A 26,746-nucleotide genomic window follows, 5' to 3' on the forward strand; every position below is an offset into this window, starting at 1 on the left:
ACTGTCAAATTGAAATTGCTCCATAACATGATTTTGAGATTTACCAACTTTTGGCATTAATAATTACATAAGACTATCACAACAGTATTGTAGATATTGGTGCATACAAGTTTGATATGGTCGACAGTTTCATATACCTTGGATCTCTTATAACTCGAAATATTGATATTACAGAAGAAATCAACAAGAGAATCATGTCGGCGAATAAATGCTACTTTGGTCTGTTAAGACATTTTTAGTCCCGCTTACTATCTCGCCGAACTAAAAGCACTCTTTACAAGACACTTGTAAAGCCAGTGCTCACATACGTATCGGAAACCTGGACACTAACTCTGCGAAATGAACGAGCCCTGAACATCTTTGAAAGAAAAATTCTCCACCGTATATATGGACCGATCAGGGATGGCACCAATTGGAGGAGAAGATATTATAATGCTGAGCTCTACGGGCTGTACGAAGATTGCAGCGCAGTTCAATCAATTAAGATTGGGACACTGCTATGGCTAGGTCATGTGCACCGTATGAATGACAATGAACCGGCAATGAGAGTGATGTCCAGCAATCCAATAGGACGTAGAAGAAGAGGGAGGCCAAAGATTCGCTGGTTAGATGGATATATAGGAGCGTATTCTGGGGGTACCAAATTGGAAAGCGGCCACACTGGATAGGGACAGGTGGAGGGAGCTGTTGGAGGAGGCCAGGACCCACACCGGGTTGCCGCGCCTCTGATGATGATGATGATCACAACAGTATTGACATAATATATGATTAATGACGTAAAATGTATAAAATATTGTTTGAAAACTATTGGCATATTACTATGGGAATTGACAATACCTCAATTCACTAAACTGTCTTCACACCTAAATCATTGAAAATAGTGAAAATACACATGTAACCATGCTCTAATTTTATTAATCTATGATTGCAATGGATTGCTAATAAAAATAGTATTGTGATAACCTGATGACTGATGAATACTGACTTAATGATGATTGATGAACGATGACACCGAATACAAGGTAAGCTATCTACTCAATTAAGAATTCAATAATAAAAAAAATATTGTTTCTTCGCAAATCATCAGTCAGCACTCTGTGTTAAGGCTGTGGGGTCAAAGGTGCCATTTTATCTTATTACTCCAAGCAATTTGTGTAATCACGATGAAACCAGTTATGCAAAATATTTACCATTCATGATAAGTCAATAAAGAAATAAAAACAAATGACAGACTTCGCCCCACAGTTCGACAAACAGGCGTTTTTTATCACTTGATATGCAGCGTTGCAAACATTGTGTTTTTTGATAAAAGTTGTAATAAAGGTTGTCCACTACTAGCAAAGTATCGAAATCGAGGTAACGCGCCTGGCCTCGTTGCTTCTATAGAAGGTAAGCCATATTTTCCCACATCCATTTCCCATGTCTCTTAAGATACAATTATGAGCTGTACGCTTAGTACGGAGGCCCACACATCATAGTCCATCAAATTGGGCCGGTTTAGATAGCTGGGCTATTTACATAGGATGGATAAGTCACGCATGACCAGGAGGCAAACGAAGAACTAGTCAACCTCGTACAAGATGGAACGATAGTGTTGAGTTGGATATAAAGACCTTGGGCGTCCTAAGCTGGACAGATGCAGGAGGTCAATACATACAAAGGGTTATAGCGCCAGGAAAAAGAAGATTTATCTTGTCACTTTCACTGTCAAAGGGTTGTCATGTGCGAGAAGCCTGATAATTCTAACGCCTATGAATGAAATGTTTAATGACTTGAATTAACAATGAATTTTTGTAACCAATTTTCTAATGTCTGGATGGGCTAATTATGGCGGCCCCAAAATAATATAAATTTCTTACTCACCTGACACCATTATTCTTACCAGGCCTACTATTATCAAAGCAGTCATTCTGCAACCGTGTGATTGTAAACTCCTTTAACTTGTAAAACATTAAGACGTCATTTACGCACACTGGTTTTGGCCGTCAATTACCGCGCACAGGGTGACTCAATAAACATTAAACGCGCGGTAGCGATAATGCTAATGAGTGAGAATCAAATCCAGCCTCATCATCACTAAAGATCAGTGCCTGGCATCCTTGATAACCCCCCCCCCTCTCCCCAGAGTATTCGAATCATTCCGTCATATTACAGTCGACTTAAAGCGCTGCCAATGTGATAAAACCGGTCTTGGGATAAAAAAGAATTTTATTAATTTGTTTAACTTTTAAATCTCGATGAAAGAACATGTTATTCATTAAACTGACGTTTACTTAGTAGAACTCCATTATTATAGCTTTGAAACAAATGCTATTTTCGTTAATTCTAGTTTAATGAGTAATTTATATTGAAAGCTGTTTAGGGCTATAAATCCATCTTCGAATATAGCCCGAAACAGCTGTCAACGTAAATGAGTAGAATTAACAAAAATAACTTTATTTCAAAACCATTACATCAGGTTATTTGTAGAAATAAAAAAACGCTTCAAGGTGTTCAGTTTTTTTTTTTTTTTTCATACTTACTCCACGAATGTTATATTAGGTACACAGAAATATAGTTTTATTTTAACGGTTGTTTCCAATTGAAAAAAAATGTTTGTTATTCCATATGAAAAATGGTATTATTTTTCTTTAACATTTCCTGTCCATTATGTAATATTATTACCACGTGTACTATGTATGAATGACATAAAAATGAATTTCTTCAAAGATATTATTATAATTTTATAATAACATCAGTGATGGCTCCTGTTTATTTTTTTCATAATAGAAAACGGTGCTGACAAGGGCGGCTCATGAATAATTCAAACATTTTAATAAATTATGAATAATAATGACGCGTTCTGTTTATTTTGTAAAAGTCAGTTTATGCGCGTACTTATATTCTGTTAAATTATTTAAGAAGTTCGGGAAAGCTCTGTTTTCGTGGGCTAAAAACACGGGCACATAAAAACTGAGAGATGAATATGGAAAGCCAAAATACAAGGGTAAGTTTAATAATTATACCCATTATGAAAACATTCCTGAACCAAAAAGATTGTAAGTTAGTTTTATATATAGTATTTTGTAATCACAAAAGATTTATATATAGCTTAATAAATTCAATTGTTAATTCAGATTTATCTGTTTACATAATATAGTTAACTTCACAAATTACAAATTCAAGACGTTTAAAAATATAGAAATGTATTAAAACTGCTTATGTGGTGATGTACCGATAACATCCTCTGGATGTCCCCATATGTCGGTTGAAAGGGAAGAGCTTCTCAAGTCTGTCCAACCCTCAGTTGGACCGGTCGGCCATTGCGACTTGGTATCTACGAGGGGAAATTTCTCAGCCTTTAAAAAGTTTGCGGCATTTTACGGCGAGCAGAAAGTCTTTTCTCATCGAGAATTGACCGTAATACATTATATCAAAGTAGGAGTCACTCACACTCTTGGGAAGTTGCTCCTGGGACACTTTCGGCACAAATTTGAAGAGCGCCTAACGTTCGTAACGCCACAGTATATGCCTGCATAATGGGTGTGGAGACGTGGCGGGTGGTGGAGAGAAAAGTATGTATTAAAACGGTTAAAAAAATATATTAGGTATGTAGCGTTAGAGAAACAGTATAAAAAGTAAAAACAAATATTATAAAGTAGATACATAAAAGTATGCCGAATGAGCTAAGTAGACCCTATTTTAAGAATTTATAAAATAACGCCCATCCATACCTAAGCAAACTCGCGTATGTGAAATATAACAATATCCGAATCGATTTGGTTGAACAAAGTTATTGCTCTCCCAATTGGCATCATCAATATCAGGTTATTTCTACACCTTGGGAGCAAACGTGTGCTCCCGGTTTCTAAGATAGTAAATTACTATACACAACCCATTATTCTCTGTGTCGACGTTTTTTGTAAATAAAATGCAAATGGCGGTCTACTAATGACGGTCTTGGTTATTATTGTTATTTACGATTGGTCATCGAAGTAATAATGGCTCTTTTTTGGATTGTAGATAATACAATGCGGTCGCATACAAGTATGAGCCCGGTCGCACATACTAACTCGTATCGACTAGAAAACGTTGCATTTGTCGATGTTATTTTATTGGCATTCACAAAACACGCATAACTTAATGTATCCCCGTAGATTGCACCGATGCAACATTTTTGATTGAAAAAAAATATGCTGTCGCATGCAACTAACTATGCTCGATGTGGCCAGCTATTCGAACATACTAAATATTGCAGCGTTGCATGCGCAGATGCTGCTCTTTGACTGTTCAATGCCCGCATCCACTTTTTTTTTCTTCAAGTTTTTCTGCAAGTGTCCATACGGATATGTATGGGGGGGGGCTTAATGACTATTTTACTTAGAAATACAAACCCGAGCCAAACATGAATTCAAAAAATTAAAATTCTTTAAAATAATCATAATAAAACATCGGCTTATTTTTAATACCAGTCACAGTGGATTATTAGACTATCATATTTGTTTAGTTGTGATTTTTGTAAGTAGTTTCCTTTCCTTTTATCATTGACACCCTGCCGCCGCACGAGTAAATGCACGGATTCAATTGTAAGCAACAATTGCCTCCTATTAATAATGTTATTCTATCTAAGAAATATTTTCACGGCCTCGCGCACACACCTGTTAATTAGAGAAAATAAAATCATTTCATGCAAAAAGATAATAAACACAGAGAATTTATAAAATCATATGAATAAATTACCATGCACATCAAGGTGCTTAATAGTACTAATAATTACCATTAGTTCCATTGAGATACAGCACCGAGGCACACGCGTCTGGCCAGTGCCGTATTCAGGACCGGGTATATTCAATTTGTATTAGAGAATAATCAATTGGTGATAAATTAACTGAGCCGGCGACTGGCGCGTTTGAGGTACCTGGCCAATCGATATAATTAACTTGTTATTTAAATGTACTAATTAAAAATTAATTAACAGCTCAGCAGTGAATGTATTAATAATTAAAATAAACGACTATATAATATTATTAATCACGAAGAGACGTTTTACGTGGCTGTGACATGTGTTCCGGATGCCGCCAAAGAGGGCGACACTTGTACCCTCGTGGCACAGCCTAAAGGGTTCCGTCGTCGTCACCGGCCCTCCCTCACCCTGCATCGGTGCTACATAAGCGATCTACGCGCTGCAGGTCTGGAATGGGGGGAAGCGCAAGAATTGGCGATGGATCGAGGGAAGTGGCGCGAACTTGTGCTTACCTTATACCCCAATGCTAGGTCGTGACAGGGTGAAAGAAGATATAGCTATTATAGTACCTAATCCACACAAATTTATAAAGATCAGAACTGGTTTCATCCGCGTATATGGATATTATTACCAACTGAAATAAAAAATAGTTTTTACAGTTGTTCATATTAACAATTTAATGATAGAAATTAATTTATCAATACATTAGAATATTATAAAATATAATTTAATTACTTACATGAACGTATTTAAATGTAGTTTGTTAGTAATGCTTTCTCTTTTCTTTTTTTGCATTTGCGAGGAAAACCGCTCCTGCTGAATAAAACATTGTGAATCTAGTAATTATCATCATTAATTTAAATTAAATTAATCACATTTAACCAAGAATTGACAGTTTGTTAACACAGAAAATTATTTAACCGAATTGCTTTAAACTTCGAAAAACAAAGTTAGGTATCCCGTACCTACTTAAATAAGTATGTACACGTCAATCATTTTTTGTTTAAAAAAACCAAATCATTTTTTATTACATCGAAATTGAATTGTTTAAAATATTCCCCTGCGGCACTGTTCAAAATCCACCGTTGCAACGATTGTATAAATAAATAGTAAATATCACAAACGAATGCCAACTGCCTACAATAACTAGTTCATTGATACGACGCTTTGAGACTGCTCCGAGATAACGCGTGATATCTCGAGGAAAACACACTAAATTTAATGTACAATTTGATTTATTTATTTAGATGCTGTAGATCAGTGCTTCCCAACCCTTTTCACACTGCATTTTTTTTTTCAACAAACTGAATAAAAATAATTACCTCATCATCACTTTTTTGGCTTTAGAATGCGGCTAACAGAAGGCGGCGTTCCAATGTACTTCGGTTGGGAAGCCCTGATGAAAATCAAAGAAGTGGCAAAGAATACAATAATTCAATACCTGAGGTTTTTCACCTATATCGAAAGAGAAGGTTGTCATCTAGTCTCAACCGAAGCAACTTAAAGAGCATTCAACCTAAAATCTTATACATTTTTATGTATGCTGTTCACAGACAGCTAGGGGTAATAATATCGAAATGTTATTCTCGTCCGTTATTATTTAGTTAGTAGATGAAAGACATATTATTTAGTCATGAATTTGTATGCCACCAAATAACAAAGATTGCATTGTACATGGGTCAATTATGTGATCAAAATCTCTGCTTATATACGAACAAATTTAAATAGGTTTTCCTCAAGTGGTAACTGGTAATACGTTTTATTTATATAATATAACAACAAACATCGTATTTTTATTTTTCTCTTATTTTTTCTACTTATTTTTCTTTCATTTTCTTCGTATTCTGGTGGGCGTTCATTGAAATATAATAATATGCTCTAAAAGGGATCGATAGTTTAACAAGTTTAAGAATCTCTGTTGTATATGCTTAGTAGATGTTTGACTATAAATAGATACTTCGGAATTTATTAGAATTGGCTTGACGCACGTCTAGATGTATATAGTTTATGCGTTAGAACTACGTTTTGGTTGTAGAGGCATTTATTTATTTTTAAGTAGTCAAATTTACTTGTACTATAATTTCCAGCTTATTTCCCGTGTAAAGTTAAAATAAATAAACATTGGATTAGCATAGTGTTAGTTAAATTTGTTTTTACGACTGTACATTATTCTTCTTCTTTAATGCCCGTGCGAGGGATACGCTTAAACTTTTCTGATCCAAGCCTTGAATGTTGATATCACCGCGCTATCGGTGTTCGAAAAGATAATTTCTATTAGATTTCAAAGACAGCTTGCTGGATCTTTGCCTCTGTCTTTGAGGATGGCACTTGATGGTGTCGTTGCAATCATGCTCTCTAATGAGCCTGACGTCGTCAGATTTAACTGAACTCTACGTATATAATGAGTCAGCTGACACATGTATTTCATCTGCATAAAGATCAATATGGTAGGCTCAGTGACGTCCCTAGATAAAATGCCGCCCCTAGGCTACGCGAAAATGCTGCCTCATTTTTATCATCCTTGCATGAGTTCAATATCTAAAAAATGTGTTGTAAGGACTAAGGATACATTACTAACAAAATATCAGACTAATTATTCGCAAATCTGCACGTGTCGTTTCTAGTCACCAAGGACGTCGAAAGGCAACGGAAGTAAACTAGATATCACAAACCCGACAAAATCAGTGAGCTAATTTTTTTAATGGAAAGATATTTTCGTTATTACTAAGTTTAGGTAGTTATTTCTATATATTCCAAATGATTTTCTTAGATTTGCTGCCCTTCGAGTAAATGCCGCCCCCAAGCGACGCTTAATCTGCCTACCCCAACGGGACGTCACTGGGTAGGCTACTATCGCCAAATCTAAAACCTTTGCACATAATAATTAATAATTAGATAAATTAAAAAAAATATATGGAATTTAATCACATAAGTATAAATAATTAATGTATTTATGTGTTATTAGATTATTTTTTTAAATAAAAAATAATTTTATCTTATACTTTTTAATGTGTATAAAATGTTTAGGAACATACGTAATTGAAATTGAAATTTCATTGAATTAGTGTGTACCTATTCATCAGGAGTAGGGAATCCAATTCCGAGCCAAAATTCTGATCCCGGGATTTCGGGATTACAATTTGACAATCCCGGGATTGGAATTTTTTCCATTGTTAATATAAAATTTTTATATTTACTAATAACATTGATAAAATCGGTCAAAAATAAATCTAGTATAATTTATACTACTCGTATTTAAGACATTTATTGTTAATATTTTATACATTCAATCTTAGAAATACACAAGTTTAACGGAGTAAATTATATTTTAATTTAAATAATAATGTGAATTTAATAAGAGATTGCTGTTTCGGATAGTAAAGACTTAATGAATGGATTAGCGAGATTTAAAATAGTAAAGCAAATAATCATGGTGTACATATGGCCTTTCCGCTTCGTAAATGTAATTAGTCAGACAAATATGAAACTGCCGTAAAACGTATGATATCATGGTGGTATTACTTTGTTAAATGTGCGAAGCATTGTTTTTTTCCAATTTTCCATTTTTAATAATTTATGTGAAAAAATAAAATGAATCGGGAACCTACATATGGGTATAAATCAAACTTCATTCAAACTTTTTAACAAATTATTTCTAATGTAGTTATTTTTTATTAAAAGTATTTTTTATATTTTCGCTTTTATTTTATTTTCCATAAAAATTTATAAAAAAAATCAATCCCGAAATCCCGGGATTATGTTTATCAATCCCGGGATTCATAGGTATCGAAAATAGCTCAGGATCCCGGGATTGGAGTCCCTAATCAGGAGTAATATCGTAGTATCTTATTATTTCCCGTAAGTATGCCTGATAAGTGTGATATTTTTGCTCAGATCTCCATAGCATAATTCTTTCCTAAAGTCACCCTTCGCCACTGGTGTGCGGCCAACCTAATATTATTGTTCGTATATATATATATGTATTTAATTCTTAGTGTACCTTACCTGATACTCGAGAGTAGAGTAAACAAATAATTGAGATTCACGTTGGCTCGTAGTGACGTAACACGCGCAAATGAAACATAACAATTATTATTATTTTTGTAAAAACATCAGCTATAATGCTATCCGTAAGGTCGTGCGATATCTCTACGGGCGATAGACGCGGCCGCATTGAAGCGACGTTACCTGAAACGGCTATTTTTGTTAAATAGCATTAAATTAACATAGCCAAGTGATTATTTTTTTATTTCAGCAAAACAATACTACTAATCTGAGTCCTCATATGAACGCAATCGACCACACACACGGATTTGGTACCAATATCAACCAAAGCATGACGAGTAAGCTAGACATCAGACTTGGTACACTCTTTTACACTTGAATGTTGGAGCAGACCGTTTTTTGAGTTGCTTCACTCCGAGACATAATACTTGCACCAGCTCCGCTCCAGGTAAAAAGTTTTCTTTCTTCTTTAAATTCTGTGAAACAAAATTGTCGATAGCAAATCATCTTTCAGTATCTGCCTCTTCTGCCAAAAAGTGGATTTATATTTATATTACTTGGGAGTGTTGCCGTATTTAAAATAATTCCAATGTTGCAAAGTATCAAATATAATATTTTCATTGGATTTTAGGACGAGCAGTGGAGCACTGTAGATTTTCGGTGCTCTGGCTCCACTCTTACTCCGAGTAATACCCCATTGCTCCACTGATCCGTGCTCCTGCTCTGACGTTCTGCTTTTAACAATTAAAAAACTTTCCAAACCTCAAAATTCTTGCTTCACAATAATTTAATAGGATCCATGACGGATAGAGATGACTGGAGGACGATTGTGCAGTCGGCTATGAACCCAAATTGTATGTGGCGCCAACTTAATTAAGTAAGTAGGTAAGTAGTAATAATGTGATCGTTCCACCCATATTATACTGGTTAAAATCACGAAAGCTAAAATGCTGGCTATAGATACGTGGAGGAGTGGCACGTTTAGTGACGTAGAGGCCCAACTCGACACACTGACTGATCATATTATTAAAATAACATTAAAAAATTTGGTTTTATTGAATAACTTTGTGACTGTTTTGAGGCCCATTTTATTATTCTTGACGAATCCATTTCGACATCTGCGTCAAATAAAAGGTCTGATTCGTTGAGAGTTTTAAATAACTCTTTTTGAACATAAATTGTCTATATCGGGCTTGATATAAGCGTCGATCGCGCGCAATATGAGTTCAGTTATGAAAATGTATACATATAGTGTGTCGAACATATTGTTACTTGGTAATGAAGCAAACGTCTCAACTGCATCACGGAAATTCACCACTGAAGAAATTCTTTCTGGATGGCAGAAGAAGCTGGCAGTGATTTCGGGCGCTAAATATTGTCCATTTCAAGCACTGGCTATTTTCAATAGTTACATCTGTATCAAAATATGCCTAACCTAACCGAAAAAAAAACTTTTTTTTTAAACGGTACATGTTCAAATACGCGCGTTAACATGTTCTTACTCCCTACTTTAGTTTTAGTGTGTCAAATTATAGCTACGGCCGTATGTTGTAGCTTAACCACTGGGGAATGCCAAAAGAAATGGCGTATTTCAAAAAAACACTACCTTATGCTTAGGTCAATAAAAACTATAAAGCAATCATTATTCGTAGGATATTTATCACATTTGAATGGTCAAAGACATAGCTTATAATCAGTATCTTTAGAATTATCTTCAAATGTGTTAATCTTGCCCATTTTCTGAATAATAAAATGCCTAATTCTTGTCAAATTTGGGATCACAGAGATTATCAATATAATTTTTTATCGTAAATATTTCACTATAATAATGTGGACATAAATTATACTGATGGTTTTATAAATGCGTTTAAAAATTAATAAATGTAAAAAATCTTAACACCACTGCACATTTATGTACTGAAATATGACTATATTCCAAAACATTAGAGCGAGAGGTTTAAAAGAATACTATTTTATGTAATAAAAATACTTTATGCAGTCATCAAATGTTTAAAATAAATATAAAGGATAATAAAGCTTCAAAATTATATAAATAGATTATCTACAACGTTTAAGAAATGTCCATGCTTTGAAATGAAATGCTTTGAAAATATAATAAAAGCTCCATTTTGACCCACGCTGAGCACGTCCGCCCTTAACAAATACTAATTGTGACACACCAGTGTGTCGCGACACTTCGATTGAGAATGGCAGTGTTGCCAACTAAAATTTTCAAAATTCAGTAGATTTTTTGGTTTTTTCTTCAAAATATCAGTAGATTGACAAAAATGTATGAAATTCAACGATTGTGTTTGGTGAAAACGTGCATATTGACATAATCTCACAAGTGTCTTTTAAAAAATCATGTAAAAAGTGACTTTTATTCATCACAAATATCATAATTTCTTCTTTTCCTGGCCTAAATTTGAGTAGATCTACTGAAAAAACGAAAAAAACGATTAATACAGAAAAGGAACACGTCTTGTGGGGAGAATATTCAAAATGGCCGATGTTTCTACAAATGAAATTTATTTTGAATTTTCTGAAAATTTACATTGTTCCCCAGAATGAAGAGAAAATATAAAAATATAAGGCTATAGATATTATATTCGCATTATTTTAACTTATTTAATATATTGAATTTCTATTTTGCCCTGAGGGCGTTTGTTTGTACAACATGACGTTGGAAAAACATTCTAGAGAAAACATTTCGTATAAAATAATGCACCTACGCGTTTTGTAAATGAAAATATAAAAATCAGTAACAATTCAATTTTTAATTATAGCGTTGAATTTATAGTATACTATAGGTACCTACTCTGTATTCTGAAAGGACTAGAGATTGAAATTCCCTGGATTGAACAATAAAAGTGACATTTTTATTTTTATACACAAACAGTTAATAAAACATATTGGTATGTTATAAATATTCACACATATATCATCATCATCAGCCGGGGTCAATCCACTGCTGGATGAAGGCCTCCCCAAACTTCTTACAACTCTCTCGATCCTGTGTCGTTCGCTGCCACGTATTTCCGCCAAACTTTACCAGTTCGTCAATCCAGCGGCTTTTAGGGCGACCCTGTGGGCGTTTTGTGCCCCTTGGGTACCACTGGACGACGGCATTTGTCCAGCGGCCATCTTTTCGGCCCAACATACACCTCTCCGTGCCTCGCTGTGCGACTCTTAGCCTTTGGACATCTCTCGTGTTGAGGGTCCACGTCTCGCAGCCATACGTGAGCACGGGTAGTGCATAGTACATAGTAGCACATTATTGAACCATGATTTTGTTTTATATACCGTTCATCTGTTCGCAAACAGATGTATGTTGATCTGAATTATGCATACCTATGTATGTATGTTCCTTTGGATGCATAAAGTCCTGGTAAATCAAATAGTATTATTTTACCCAGGGAACTATGGAAATTATGGGAACTGAAACACTAAACGGGTGTGGAGTAACAGGCAATCCCAAGTGAGGAATAATATGGGATAAACTTAAACTGTAAAGAATCCGCTTTTCCTTCGGTCTGACAACTGCTCTCGGTTTCTGCATTGACGCTCATTCAATATCGATGTATTTGAAGATTACGACACTCAAACATTCAAAACCCTGCGTCAAAATGTAGTGTATTGGAGAATAGCTAATCGGAATTATATTTATTAATATGTTTATTGTGATTTTACCTTTTTGAGAAACCTAGCACCCGATTTCCATTTCTTATCTTCAAAACTCTCCTATCATCCTATTGCCTTCCAGTAAGGAAATGGGATAATTACTCTCACCTGTGGAATCACTGCAACTTATGGAATCCATGACTATATTTTAGCGTTTTTTTACTACTTTTTCACATTTTAAAATTACATTACCTTAGTTTGCCAAACACAATAATATGTTCTTCTTATTGAAAATCATATAAAAGCTATGTTTGAAATTTCAGTGTACCTATCTATACAGTATTTAAAAAAGAAATCGGCTGAAATTCCGGAATTGCAAACCTAGTAAGAACCAAACAAATTTCACGCGGTCATGCTAACTATTTTCCTTCATGACTTTGGGAATTGGCATTTGACGAAATTACAAAGTTCTCTACTTTTGAGCATTGAGGAAAGGTGTCTCCGATAAAAACTCAGGTTACACTGATACGACCGCGTAACAATCATCCGGCTCGTATACACGTATGGCACTTATGTCGGATAATATTACCGAGAAAGTACTCATATTTCGTCAACTTTTCATAAATAATTATTTCATTTAAATTTTACGTCTGCAAGCAGCTGTGTAGCTTTATTAATAAACAAAAAAAATGGAAAGGTTTCAAACCACTGAAATATTATCGGAAATGTAATGGATCGATTATTTTTGGTTACCTTCATATAAAGCAAAATCACATGGGATGTAGCCATTAATAACAGTATAGTTGTACTCACGAGAGTTTAAGCATAAAATGATTTATTCGTTTATAAAATATTTCTTTTTCTATAATAAATAATGAATTCATTCGATCATGACTTCAAACGAAAACCATTGCGTTAGCTTTACAAAATCAGGACTGTAACATATTATTAACTTCATATTGCTTATACGAGTATCAATATCTATGATGTCCATAGCAATGCATCTATCTATAAACAACGCTTGCACTATAGATTAAAGTGTTTAGATATTAATGAAAAATAAATGGAAGATTATACTATACATAAACGTTCATTGCCCATCAAAACCCGATATAATCTCATTGGCTGAAAACCACTCCATACTAATCAGTCGATACCTCATTGGCTATATTGCTTTTAATAGCAATACGCCGACGAATGAATAACTCCGAATGCTTTTCGAACTGTCAAAAAATGTGCATATATCAAATCGATGTTGAATTAGCTAAAGGCCTATCCAATCAATGACATAAACAATAATCATTATTATAATAATAAAACAGTAAATAAAAAGAATAAAGAAAAATAATACATATATAAATAGATAACATATATATCACATATAAATAAACCAAATACAAGATATCAGTAGTCAAAAAGTTAAATTAAGTAAAGAATAATAATTAAAATTATAAAAAAGTATAATATAGTTGAGTACGTACTCAATACAACATTTTCATTTAGTTTACTGCTTGAGTGCGTGAGTAGAAGTATTTCTTGACCATGTCCAATTAGTAATATGATCATATGGGCCTCCACAGAGTAAAAGTACGAGAAATGGATGTCAGCCACTTGCTCAAACTATTAGGTTACTCATACGCAAATTGGAAAACAATATGTGTACTTGCTAGATTCAGGATTCGAACTTGGGACCTACGACGCTTAAGCCGCGCGGCCATCATAGGTGTGAGTCGAAGTATAGAACATGGGAATGGACGAACGAAAAGAACGAAAATGAATCCTTAGAATTGAATAATGTGTCTGGGCCTCATTTAACGCACTCCACCTTTGAGCATTTTCACAAACAAAATATTCTATTAGCTTCTTAATAATATATAATATTAATTATTTTACTCATTTAGCGATGAAAAACATAGCTCTAGTTTTATAGAGACAGCTTGAATGCGCGGAGTTACACGTATTTGTAGCTTGCTACGTTTCCTCTCAGCAAGAGATACTGGCGCGATAAAAAATAGCATACTTAGATGACTTTGACATGTTAACCATGTCACTAAATTCATAACATCTCTTATCTCAGGTGTCGCCAACATAGGCAATTAGTTTTTTCACTTACCTGATATCAACTTCACTCGGGCTGTGTAATAAAATTTGACATACATCTTACAAAACTAATTTTTCTTCTGCTCTCATTTAGTTACTAATTATCTCCATATTTAGTATCCGTATAATATTAATGTTTATTGGATGTATCCATTATAAATAGGTACTTACCTAATAGATAAAAAATCTAATAACGGTACTGTTACACTGTTGTACTGGATTATTTGTTAGTTTGGGTTAGTTTAGGTTAGGTTAGGTTAGGTTAGGTTAGGTTAGCTTTGGTTAGGTTAACCTAACAAATAATCCAGTTTATCGGACATTTTCGAAATGTGTTTCCGCTGTATTCCTGATAACCGAACAGTACCCTAATAACTAATACCTAATCGTATACTTAAATATTCTACAGCAGTGGTTCTCATGTGCGGCCAACAACAGGGGGTTTTGCTGCGGCCACCAACATCATTTTAAATATTTAATTTAATTACCTGGGCTAACGTTAAATATGCGTTATTGGAAATGATTTATGACGTGTACATGAGTTATACGTTGACCAAGAATCAAGTCAATTCGAAGAATTGGCAACAATTGCTTTATTAATATTGCCGATTTTTCCTACTACTGTATACTGTGAAAGATCATTCAGTGTAATGTATTTCATAAAAAAACAAATATCGAAGCCAGTTGACAGATGTAAACTTAGTAGCAGCAATGCGGCTAACATTGGAAAAAGGAGTATTGAGGAATTTCCATTTGCATTATTATTAAATAAATAGATATTATGTACTAAAATGTTCAAATGTCTCTTATTAAATGGACTTGATTTGAGTTTCCCCATCTCCACACTATAAACGTGTCAGAATGAAAAGATTTTAGTGCCACACTTCCTTGTCCCGAAGCGATGCTGCACGGGACTGATGTAACAACCATGCACCTTTAAATAAATTGATCCATTTTTTTCTTCTTCTTCTTCTTTGGCCATATCCGCCCCTTAACTGGAGCATATGGACACCACGTGGCGCATCCAAGAATCCCTGTCGCTCGCCAGTCTTCTTGCTTCGTTCCAGGCCAAACCAGCATCCCGTAGCTCCGCCGTATACACTCTGTAGATTGTATTTAGCGGCCTTCCAGGTCGCCGGAATCCGGTCGGCTTGAAGAACAGGCAAGCCAGGTTAAAATTCTCTTCTGGCATCCGCAGCACGTGGCCGAGCCAGGTCCAACGTCGCCTCTTCACTTTCAGCGTGATGAGAGGCTGCTTGGTGCGTTCTCTTATTTCCTCGTTGCTCCTAAAGTCATACCACCACCCAGTATTCGTCGCAAACATCTGTTTTCGAAGCTCAGTATACGGTTGCTTTGAGCCTTCGTAAGGTGCCATGATTCCCTACCGTAAACAGCACCGTCAGAATGCAAGCGTCGAATAGGTGGCATTTGATTTTGACCGAGTACAATCGTGAGTCCCAGACATTTCGCATCGATAAAATTTGGCCTTAAATTTTTTCAATCACAACAAAAGTGAAATTTAGTGCGGCCACCAGACGTTTCCATAGAACTGTCAATGTCAATTGTGCGGCCACAGTTAAATTTCACGTGAGAATCACTGTTTTACGGTATACTTTTTATAACATATATCATATAAATTACCTGTATACATATTTTAAGGATAATACTTCGATAATCACTGCTGATGAAAGAGAATTCACAAAGTTCCCATCGAGCTTCCACAGTGATTCACAATAATATAACAATGACACACTCAGTGATTTAAACATTATGTTTTAGTACCATTTAAGTTTAAAATTAAAAAATCGATTATTATTAAAATCGTCTAAAATAATAATTATACCTACCTCATCTGTTTTCGCTTTGAGTGTATAAATTATTAGAATATTGTTGAAACATATATATTTTTATAATAACATATTACGCAGAATGCGATGGATGTAAGTCCAGCTCGGTACAAATATTTTTTTTTCTAATTGTTACGATTCTGAGGCAGTGATTCCCAATCGGGGTTCCGCGCAATCATTAGGCTCCACGACAATTCGGAAAAGCTTACAAAAAATAGGTGTATCTTAAAACCTTTTAACTATTAAGCTTAAAGTTATCACGTGACCTGCATTTAAGCAATGACGTGTAGGAAACACAGAACAGTAATATATAGAAATGTAAAATCCATCGCCATGGACCAAATTTCTGAAGCAGGGTAGTTTATGGCCTGACCACCAAAAAACACGAGTTAAAAGCTAGGTAGACACTTGTAGGTCAGCTATTTTTGGAATAAAATAAACCCCTTTAAAAATATGAAATATTAACATAATGTTAAATATTTGTAAAAACTTACTAAATCAACATGTTTCTCAAGTTTATCGTGAATATTTTCACACTTAAATGATAAATATTGTTTATAAACTATAAACAAACAGTTTATTCAGATTCAGAAGTTATGACGTTTACAAGAACGCACGAGTTAACTCGTCCGTGGCCTGACGCGACATACATGCTTTGACGAATTAACTCGGCTCTGACAGTGTTAACACGTGTTTAAGTTTATCCAATATTTTTCCACACTCGAGATCGCTAGCCTATTATACCACACCCAGTAGGGTTAGCCAGTTCCCATTAATGATGTGTACCATGGTTGGAAAGTTGAGTTTGTTTTGGTTTTAATATCGCATCATAGACTAAACGCAATTATATTAGGAAAGAGAATTGGCTAGAACGTCTATATGTTATTTTTTGTATTCAAAATGGTTTTTCATTTCAAATTTTCGCCAGTGTCGCTAATGTCCTATAAATTTGTGTAGAGTTAATTATAATTTTTAAGATTTTCTATGCATATTATAGCAACACGAAATGTAACAGTGGGTAATGCGTTTAGATGATATTTGAGACTAAAATAATAATTACAATCGGAATTTAGAGCCTGCTTATATACATATGTCGCTACCTACTGCGTAATTTTCTGCGCCATTTTATAATTACCACCCTGCACCCTGAATCCTAATATGTGTCAGTCAATTAAGGGTTCTTCGAGATTTAAAAAAAAACTCAAGGGTTCCGCCAAATAAAAAAGGTAGGGAATCACTGTGGTGGTGGAACCGGAAGGTATTCCAAAATATGAATGTTGCAATAACGAATCATTCTTAAATCTTGTGTATTATTCATTGAATACACAACTATTTTACTAATCGCAATCGCTGCGGTTCAGTGCAATATTATTTGAATGTAAAACCTCAACACGAGCTTTGATTGAGCTTTTACGACGATTATAAACTTTGCTTTATTATATGTAGATTCTCATTGTTTGTCTACTTGCTGGTTCAAACCGTAACGTACCTACATCTTTTCCTTAAAGCATTTCGTTCATCTGTGAGGCGCCCAGTTGTCCCGTGGCCTAGTAATCACCAACGGATTGTCCCATTCGCACTCTGATGCTTACTTTTCTACCCTAGCGGTTAGATAATACAATTTTTTAGAGAAATTTGAAAGTTTTCGCCCGCGGCGCCACCATACAGCTTAAAATGATTCTCGGTTGATCAATCAGGTTGCATACAGTGGCCCTCTACAATTTGGTTGTCGACACTTATTTTACATCATAATCTATTGATCCAGATAAGCACGCGATAACTAATCGTGAAACTATCAACACATGTACGCGATAATGGCTCCTAAGTACCTCTGCCATACCTGTCTAAATGGAATATCGTAATCACTCAATGTGGAAACAAGCCTTATGCCTTGCAATATTAGGTAATTATCATTAACATAGAAAACGAAAGTACAAAAAATCTATTTTAGTAACAAAATATTTTGGTTAATGGCAATGATGGCAAGCTAGTCGCCCCTCGTATCATTTATCACAACGATTCTCTAAGGCTTTCCTAACCTTTTTCGAGTGATAGTACTCTTTTATAATATCCAAGTAACCTGCGATTCCCCCCCCCCCCCCCTTTAGAAGGCGAAGAAAACACATTAAACTCAAAAGTAAATTTCGGTATGTACTCATACTTGATAAAGCTCACCAAGTGAATACATGTGTGTAAATAAATTTATATATTATTATATAATTATGACATGCGGCATCCAATATTGATGAAACACAGTAATGAATACCGTTGAGAAGAAAGGTGCTATGTGCCATAAATCAGAAGTGTGGGAAATTAAGAAAAACATTTATTAATTATTGTCAGTAAAATTACAATGCAGCTTCGACATTACGCTTCATAGGTTACAATACTTAAAAAAGCAATATGATAATAAGATATGAAAAAAAATAATGAATAATGAAATTAAAAATGGTGTACCCACAGAACAGAAAATAAATAGAATACCAATAGGCTATATTCAATGCGCCGCATGGTGAAGCAGGCTTTGAATGTGTGAGTGTTCTACAAAAATGAAGCACGCATTATGCACGTGCAATAGTGTGTGTAATACACCAACATTAAATGAGCGTAAATGCATAAACCGAGAGCAGTTTTCAGTATTCGACGTTAAACGTATTTTAGACACGTGTGTAAGTTTAACCCGGATTCATCCTTACTCGAGTCGGTTACCTGCTATCGCCTTACCCGTTGTGTATTTCAGTTCCCATCATTTCTGAGTTCCCTGAGTGTACCACACGGGGCACTGCCATTTTTTTGATCGATCATAAAATGTTTTTTTATACTTCTGGTGCCATAGCCCTTTTGCAATTTAACGCATGATAGTACTTGGCACCCATTCCACGTAAAATATGGTATTTTTGATACTTTGCACCTTTCTTATCAACGGTATTCAGTTTATTAACTACATTATTGTTACCAATATAGAGGAGTTTCATCTCGACATCCCGAAAAGTTACGAAGTGACAAGATAAACCATCTCAAAAAATAAGCTGTTGTCGAATAATGCACTTGTAACAACTCATATATGTTGCAATCTCATTGGTAAACTAATCTGATAGCAGCGATGGAATGGGAAGGTGAGTTGCGGGTAGAAGATCGCGCGCCTAGACGTTGTTTACCTTGTTTATTTGACATTTTATATCTGCCCATATTGACTTCGCATGCAAACGAAGTCGTGAGATACCAATAGTATATAGCATTTTAATATACATCTAGCTTGCAAAACACGCATCTGGTATATGGCGTTAAATCTAGCGTTTTTGACACAGCTTAAACCTCTTGTAGGTACATTATAATATCATACCTATAAATTGAATGTAACATACGACATTAAAGTAATGACAAAGTTTCGTAGCTGATATTTTTTGGTTGCGAAACAATTAATTCTCCTTCAATATAATTTTTATTTATTGTTTAGATTCTATAAACACAATTTTTTTAAAAATTAACGTTTTTTTCTGCTATCCAGCTTATTTTCTTCACGTATCTGACATATATTTGTGAATGACAGTTGGCAACACTGATTCCGTCTGAAGTTATCATGAAAATTTTTTAAAGCCAAGTTTAGAACATTCCGTTTCCGACACGTGCGCACTTGACGTCACACAAGCAACAGGCAAGCCTCAAGCGGCAAGCATGCCGTAAATAAAATGAGAAAATTTTCTCAAAGAGGCGTTCACAGCGAATACAGGTAATTGTATCCAATTATCACCAACAAACACATAGGAGCGCCGCACTGATCACCTGGCAAATAACGCGAGGCTAATAACGACTCGCGCTGCTAACATCTATAATAACAATACTAAACGTCTTACAAAAATGAATCGAGAATAACCAATATTACATAGTCCAGCGTAACGTTTTCCTGCTCGATATAGCATTTTTTAAAAAGCATCTTACTTGTAATTAGAGTTGGGTTTCGGGAATTCTCGAGATATTTTCGAGATTTTCCATCCCGAATCTCGAGAATTGAAATTTTTAACATTTCGGGAAATCCCGGATCTCGAGAATCTTTGCTTGATTTCTTTATTATCAAATATTAAAAAACGATTTTTTAATTGAAATAAATTTAAAAAAAAAATGAGTTTGAGTGTGTCACACAGTGTGCGAGTGTGCGATCGTGTGATTTTCGTTCTATAAATAGATATGTATAGTATTACGTCTAAAACGTTACTAACGTTTAAAATCGAACTAAATGATATGAAAAAATTCGACAGAAAACACAAAACGTTCAAAGACTGATCGGGGCATTTAACACAATTCAACGTCGACTCAAAATGAGCGCATTTTTGAAATTTTATTTCTCAAAAGCGTACGCGATTGTCAGACGCAGAGGCCATCCATGGATTGAAACCGTATGCGGTTTAGATCCGTGTGCCATACTAAACTTATGATTTTTGTTCATGAAAATATATTTTCACTAAATTTAACACTGTAAGTGTATATAAACGGATACGATCAGATGCTTATAATATAATTTTGTGAAAATATATTTCCAAGAACAGAAGAGATAAGCATAGAACAGCACACGGTTCTAAACCGCATACGGTTTCAGTCCATGTATGGCCTAGCAGCCATTGACAGTCTGTATTTTTTTAAATTCTATTTTAATAAGTAATGTTTTGAATTGTTTTTGTATTCTCTTATATTTGTTTGTCATCTTACAAAAAACATATTTTTTGGAATTGGTCTGTTTTTACACTGATTTTAGGATTTTTTACAGGTTTTTTTTTAATTTCTCGATATCTCGGGATTTCTCGAGAATTCTTTTCTGGAAATCCCGAATCTCGAGATTGAGATTTTCTCGGGAAATACAATACCCAACTCTACTTGTAATATACGCATGCAGTAGGGCTATTCTAAATAGTTAATATAGCAACACGTTTTCGTTATTTTTATTGCTCCAAAATAACACGGATATCACTCGATTCCATAAACAATGAGGTGATCTGCAATAATTGTTAGCACATTTGACACGTCTTATTTAATTCTAATGGGATGCCATAGGAATCGAATAAGACGTGTTATTTGTGATACTCAACGAAATTAAATGTGAGAGGATATCACGGAAACAGTTAACTTACCGGGATAATTAACTGTCTGAATACGATAAATTATATTATCACTTGATTGATCTTTTAGTTATAGTTAAGTGATATGTTACAATTGGGCTTCTGCTTATCTATCCTATACACAAGACTGCTATAGACCTCTATCGACAGCTATCAAGAGTAGTTTTTCATTTTTTGAATCGAAGTATTAGCACTTAGTGTAACAATTACAATAAGTTAGTTGTAATCCAGCAGGATAAAGTAAAATAAATAAGTCCCGTGACCCGCGCTTTCAACTAATGCGTAGTTCCTTTTACCCTTACCGTCGCGCAGTAGGCTATTTGCATAGTTTGACGAAGAGTGCACCGAGTGCTTAAAAGAAGATCAACATTTTTACGACGAATGGTAAATTGAGTATTATATTTGATGTGGTTTTTTTTATTTTGTAACGTTTGAGTGTTCTCAGTCAAATATTACATTTTTTCAAATTGAAAAATGATGACCTGCGTAGTCAGGCGCGTAAAGCACTGGCCTTCCATCCGGGGGTTCCGGGTTCCCAGTAAAATTGTGATTGTTTCACCACTGTCATTTGGCTTCATGACCTGTTTCCGTGAGAAATGGGGTAGATGACTTCCAGTTTAATACTGGATAGGAAGATCACAGCATACTTGAATTTGGACATGCCATTGCATCTATTCTATACTAAAGACTGCTATCGGCGGCTAGCGAGGATAGTTTATCATATTTATGTATTGGGGTATTATAATTGTAATTGTTACAATAAGTTAGCCTTCAAAACTGTTTATCTCGCTCTAAAAGTTAACACCGCCAAGAGAGGTGCTGAGCGCTTATTGACATTTCGGACGGCTAACTTATGTAACAATTTACAGCTTCAATACATAAATATGACGGTTCCATGACAAAACAGAACAGTGACAAAACAGAACATAACAAAACAGAAAATGACAAAACGGAACAGTGACAAAACAGCACAACGATAAATATAACTATGACCTTTCAGGAAAAATATAAATTTAATATTGAAATTGTCCTATCTCTATTATGTTGATAGATTTTTAATAGCACAGATTTTCAATACGCCATAATAAATCAAATTATATACATAATATCTTCAATCCTAATCGCTAGAAAGCCTCAAATAAACGGGACTTACCTCGGTGTTGCCGGCAAGCTTAGGATATCATTCTCATCTTCATCAAAATAACATGTTCAAAATGATTGGATGACTAGGTACAACGAAATAATGACCTGACCTAACCTAACCTAAATAGATTCCAGAAAAAATTTTGTTTCATTTTTCCCCTGGCTGTTATGTTTTGTCATGTTCTGTTTTGTCCGGTTACCCCTATTTAGCACCCGTTTTACTTCATTATAATTACATCAGTTTTAATTTATATTGAATGATACGAGTATATATTTATGACATTATTAATTTAGAATATTAGTATATTTCTATAATATAGACCAGCGCATCTATTCTATACAAAATGCTGCTATCGGCGGCTATCGAGTGTCATATTTGGTAACCGGATAAATTAATGATGTCATAAATATATACTCGTATCATTAAATATAAATTAAAACTGATGTAATTATAATGAAGTAAAACGGGTGCTAAATAGGTAATGATCTGTAGTTCACCGGTGAACAAACTTGTACGGCCGTTCAATTCACGACTAAAATAAATATGGTTTCTTAAATTTTCGTGAATTAAAATTAATATACTCACTCGCTGTTTTTTTTTTTTAATTATTTTCGTGCTGGGACAATTATTAATATTCATTGAAACGCCTTCTTTTCATGTGCCAGCATTAAGTTATGTTTTTTTGTAATTTTACTATTACAATCAAATGCGTGAAAACCCTTTATGCGAGTTGACGTCGGCGACTATAGTTGTGATTATATTGAGATGCACGTCGCGTACTATTACGTGATGTCACAGTAAACTGCTGCTACGGGATAAAAGTGTGTAATGTAATTTTTCTTGGTGTTAAAAATGTTATCAGACTGATGCTCCGATCGTACATTTTGTACCTTTAAACGAACATTGTCAGTTGGCAAAATCTTCCGAAATCACCAGAACAACAATGAGGTCACCTCACGTTATACTACACTGCATTTACACGTGCATGATTCAACGAACGTTTTTTTATCATTTTCTACATGCCTACACATTTTCGACTCGTGTCAAAATCGCGTGTTTTTTGTTTTTAGCGGTTGGCACTATGTATTTGATATAAGAATGTTGTATATTATCTATGGTCTGCAGGTTGGGTTCTGTTAAAAATATTATTTATGGATATAATATCGCAAGTAAGCTTAACGTACACACACGTAGAAACTGTTAAAATTAATTGAAATCAGCGTGAATAATGAATAATAATTCAAAGTACTAATACATTAAAATTGGCACTCTCCATCATTGAATTTACAGAGGTGGTGATCATTCAAAATATTCTGTAAAATGACGAAATCATAGACTAAATTTGTCGTCGTGATAGCGTGACAGTACACGGCGTGCATCTCAATATTTTAATCACAACTTATGACTACAACCTATAACAAGAGTCTACTGACGAAATAGGAAATATTCTTGCGAATTTCTCCACAAGAGTAAATAGTCCAAGGTTATTGCAATCTGATTTAGAAGTGAATCAAAAACAAACTATCAACATATTAATATATAAATAATTAAAAATGTTATTACGATACAACATGTATAAACAATTATTAATTTTCTCGGTTTTATTTCTTTGCTATTTCGACGCAAACGTTTGATAAATTTCTTATAAAAAATCCAATAAAGATAGTATAATAAACAAATATAAGACATATATATATATCTTCAATACTCACATAAATATATATATCTTACAATATAATCATACTATGTTTTATTTATAAAATGTTTGTAAAGAAAAATAATGTCTCGAAGCCCTACGATTTCATGTTCAGTCAAGTTTTCTCTTTAAGATGTACTTACTGAGAATAACGAGATAAATCAAAATGTGTCTACATGCCAATAAAACATGATACCAATTAATTGTGTTATAAGTTATTGTTTAATTAAAATCTATATTGAAAACTGCATCTTTTATAATCCATACGGACTTATAACGACGATAATATTCAACGAATGTGCAACAGTTATTAAAATATACAAATGTATAGTACTTACATCAATGTTATGTAAAATATTATCAGGTATAACAAACTACAACAGAAACCCTAAATCATTTGTGTTTGTAAGCACTAATTCAAATTTTTACACACCAAAACTTATAAAACGAAACCACGTTAATGTTTTACATAATATATGTACAAATAATAAAAGATTGTAAATACATAACTACCTTGATTAATGTGGAGATCATCGGGACATTTTGATTGGTGAAAGTTATCCTATTAATAATACACTAATAACTTGGCAATCCAATTATTTAGTCAATTAACTTTAAAACACTAACAACGCATTTAAACCCAACTGATAAGATTGGTTTAAAAAATAATTGGAAAACTCATGGAGTTTCAATTAAAAAATACACTTTGCTTGTTACATTTTCTTATTATCATGTTATATTATTATGATATATTCATCTTAAAACGTACTGAAAACCGTGTATAAACATTGGAAGATGTACGTATTAAGACTGAGAGATTCTGCAATCAACAAGTGTCTCCATACAATTCGTATTCAAACCATCACTGTATAGTGTTTTTTCACTGTCACTTTGATTGTGTATAGAATAATATAGTTTCGGATTTTCGTGTGTGTTGGCGTCGCGGCGCCTTGTTAGACAGGCGAGACGTCCTCCCCCGCCGACGGTTTCTCTCGCACTGATGTTTTCGTGTGGCCGAGGCGTCTGTTCGGCGTTTTCCGGCGTCGCTCGGAAAAATAAACACCGCGCTTTGACAGGCTGGGAGATCGACGCCGGGAAAGCGCGTCGGAAAATTCGCTCAGTGCAGTTTGGCCCGATGCATTTTAACTCGTCTCAAGCGATTTTATTACATTTATTAGACGCTTCAATTCAACAGGTCATTACTAAAACAATTTTTTCGAAGTAGTACTATACTCTTATAATATGTACGTAATCGTACGGGGGTTTAAGTCTATAAATAAAAAAATGGGGCCTACATGTTTATTAAATTTAATAGAATTTTAGATATTTATTTCAGTTGGTAGAATGGTGTCAGATCCTTGTGGCAGTGCAGGCAATTCATTTAGATATTTGTATCGTTAATTATCCGCAGATGCAGGTTCGATTCCTGCGGGGTCTTACTTTTTTCAAAAAGACTTTTTCTATTGGTTATAATATATTTTCTCAGAAGTGTTTTAAAATTATGTATGTTCAATATTTAGAATGTTACATTCTTAAATCTTGTGAATTATTCGTTGAATAAAAAAATATGTGATTAAAAATAAGTTAATTAAGTACTGATACACTCCTGGCCACTGGTCCTATACCGGTGTCCATGTTAGAGCATTTGCGGAGGCCTAAACATTTAGCTCGATCTTAATAGTCAATTATTGGCTTGGTGTGTAAAACTCCCACCTCCGCTCCCGTTGTGTATATGCAGCCACATCATACGCGGCCGGCTAACATAACCCTTACGTGTGCCAGATCAAAGAATTTAAGCCCTCATTTTGTCCCGAGCAGAGCCGCACGGGACTGGTGATGCAACCTTGCACCGAAGTGCGAATGCATGATGTTAATTTATATGGCAACTATCAGAGTGACTTTAATTTGAAGAGTCGCAAGGGGAGTCGAGAGTGTCCCGCTCCCCGTACGCTCTGGCGAATTTAGTAAAGGCCGCAAAATTGGCCTCGGCTGCCACCATGTCCGCGTGTCCTATTGGGCCCAAATGGGGTCGGACCCGGGCAAACAACTCCGCTCATTCGGGGCCCATAAGTGGACAGTCCCACAGGACGTCAATTATTGGCCCAGCGAAACACATGATCGGGTTCCTTGGTTAACTGGTAGAATTATCTTTCAGAATGGTCCCACGTCATATGCTTTAGAAACTGTCAGCATAAGACGTGGATGTTAGAACGAAAGGAAAGAATGTAAGTAGGCTATTACCAAACTGTTAGTATGAATAATTAATTAAGAACCTTTTTTTACCAAGTTTGCGAACCGCTGGTAAAAAGAAAATGTTAGATTTAGAATATTAATTATAATATGTACGTAGATTCGTTTATTTGGTGGAATTTATGAAATTATAAATTTAGTTTATGTAATATTATGAGAAACAGATTTGATAAAACTCAATGTTAGAATAGAACAGAGGGGTAGGATTTTTTAATGGAAGAGTAGGGAGTAGGGAGCAATGAGAGTTTTAAA

General features: G+C 34.6%; 1 protein-coding gene across 1 annotated transcript in view; it reads right to left on the bottom strand.

Moving 5' to 3' along the window:
• The window catches only part of Pde8 (phosphodiesterase 8), a 460,289-nt gene extending 435,046 nt beyond the window's left edge, over nt 1-25,243 (bottom strand). Inside the window, exon 1 of the mRNA XM_085943675.1 lies at nt 24,758-25,243. The gene's annotated coding sequence lies outside the window, so the exon portion shown is untranslated. The remainder of the gene's footprint in view (nt 1-24,757) is intronic.
• Nucleotides 25,244-26,746: the final 1,503 nt, after the last annotated feature.

This window comes from Rhyacophila brunnea, unplaced genomic scaffold (assembly GCF_057557595.1).
Source record: "Rhyacophila brunnea isolate RB1 unplaced genomic scaffold, BYU_Rbru_1.0 scaffold_16, whole genome shotgun sequence".
Classification (NCBI taxonomy): Eukaryota; Metazoa; Arthropoda; class Insecta; order Trichoptera; family Rhyacophilidae; genus Rhyacophila; species Rhyacophila brunnea.